This window comes from Pollachius pollachius (genome assembly GCF_949987615.1).
Source record: "Pollachius pollachius genome assembly, chromosome: 5".
NCBI lineage: Eukaryota > Metazoa > Chordata > Actinopteri > Gadiformes > Gadidae > Pollachius > Pollachius pollachius.
This window is the reverse complement of record NC_136938.1, coordinates 7414020-7416423: the sequence shown is the minus strand read 5'-3', so window position 1 is coordinate 7416423 and position 2404 is coordinate 7414020.

Genomic DNA, 2404 nt, shown 5'->3' with positions numbered 1-2404 from the left:
ACTGGGGATGGATTGTCTTGCAAAAAACACACACACACACCCAACCACCCACACACACACACACACACACACACACGCATATACACACCACACAGTGTTAAGAACGGGATAAAGGGAGCCCGGATTCTGGCGAGATTCACACTGGATTACAAAGGGTAGCTTATGGTTCCAGCCACAGTGTGAGTGTGTGTTCGGCTGGCTGCTGTAACCGAGCGCACTTGAGTAGCACGGAGATGATGAGGACACTCGTTAGCCGCCAGAGGCGAGCGAGGTCACATGGGTATGTTGGTTTGTGTTTGTGTATGTGTATGTGTGTGTGTGTGTGTGTGTGTGTGTGTGTGTGTGTGTGTACTGGTCCGTGCGCACATCACTGTGTGTGTGCTTCTTAGTCAGAGCTACCCATTATCTACCGGGGGTCGTCCCTGTGCTAAGGATAAACAAAGGAGGAATATCTTGAGCGTTCGGGAGCGTGTGATAGCCATCGTGAGTGTTTGTGTCCCGGTGTCTTCCGACGGGCGTCACATGCTAACACACGTCGGCTGTTTGCATTGATTTGCGCTCGGCTGTTGTAAGCATTTATTGAAGGGGGCCTCTCTTGGCTCCCCTTCCCTTCTGGGTTTTCCATATTATCTCCCTTTTGTCTTTCGTCCCCGTTCTCTGTTGTTCCCACTCATTTCCCCCCCTCCCAAACCACCACTCTGCCTGTCTTTCCCTGCCCCCCCCCCCCCCCCCCCATAGCACGTTTCATGGGAGACGGCTCACTTCCATTCCCAGCCAGCCGTTCACACATTCACTCCTGCGCTGACAGGTAAAACACAAGGAAGGTAGCGGCGGAGGAGGCTAAGATGAAATCCCCCAGGGAAAAACAATCTCGGCGCATGTGTGTGTGCGTGTGTGTGTTTGTGCGTGTGTGTGTGTGTGTTCGCGTGTGTGTGTATGTATGTGTGTGTGTTCGTGTGTGTGTGTGTGTGTGTGTCTGTGTGTGTGTGAGTGAGAGAGCTGAACAGAGGGATAGAGACAGGGAGGGAGGGAGGGAGGGAGAGAGAGAGAGAGAGAGAGAGAGAGACAGAGACAGAGCTTTGGAGAGAACTAGGGAGAGGAAGTGAGAGAGAGAGAGATGGAAGGATATAGAGAGAGGAAGGTAGAGAGGGGAGTGAGAGATACATGTCATGGGAGTGACCAAAGTGTGCTCGTATGAACAACGTTAGAAGTCAGAGGGGCGGAAGTAGCGAGATTTGACGGCGGAATAACAACAAAAGGCCAGGGGAGACAGATATAAAGAGTGTCATGGGGAGGAAGGGAGAAGGAGATTGGGGGGGGGAGGTAGAGATGAAGATAAAGATGATGAAGCGAGAGAGAGAGGGAGGTAGAGTGGTAGACAGATAAATGGGGAGGGGAGGAAGGGAGTGGTGGCGGAGGAGGAGAGGGATTTGCTTGAGGGGTGGAGAATGAATAGATAATAGTGGGGGTGGTAGAGGGAGGTGTTGGAAGTAGAGAGAGAGAGAGAGAGAGACGGGTAGAGATGGAGACAGAAAGGTGTGGAGGGAGAGGGGGAGGTGAAGGGAGGGAGAGAGAGACAGAGGAGGGAGAGGGAGGTAGAAAGAGTGGGAGACAGACAGAGGTAGAGGGAGGCAGAAGGAGAGAGAGGGAGGAAGAGGCAGAGGGAGGGAGATGGATGCTGAAAGAGAGAGAGGGAGGAAGAGGCAGAGGGAGGGAGATGGAGGCAGAAGGAGAGAGAGGGAGGAAGAGGCAGAGGGAGGGAGATGGAGGCAGAAGGAGAGAGAGGGAGGAAGAGGTAGGGCGAGGGAGGCAGGGGGAGGCTTGTCTTGACAGTGAAGGCTATGACCCGGGGTGAGTCTCTGCGACTGTGTGCTGATGCGTGAAACCTGCGCACACGCAGCATTAACACGCCTCGCTACACTCACACAGATCTTACACATAGCACCCTGACACACACACAAACACACACGCACGCACACATCCACACGCACACACACACACACACACCACACACACACACATTGGCAGGGCAGTGCGCTGACCCGGGATAGTTTGAGGCCGGGTGCTGGGCAGTGTGTTACACACACAGGGGCCGACAGGTGAGCAGGGGTCAGGGCCTCCCACGGCCGCCTGCCCGGCCCCTCTCCCCCCCACTCTCCTCCTCCGCTCGCTGCTGTGTGGTAACCTGGCGCTGGGCCAGGCCAGGGTTCACCGTGTGCAGGATTGTTGGTTTCACGTTGTTGTTGTTACACATGGTGCCCCGAGGCGGCTTGGACTACAACTTTAAAACACTCACTTGAGCTCTCTCTCTCTCTCTCTCTGTCTCTCTCTGTCTCTGTCTCTCTCTGTCTCCCTCTCTCTCTCTCTCTCTCTCTCCCTCTCTCTCTCTCTCTCTCGCTCTCTC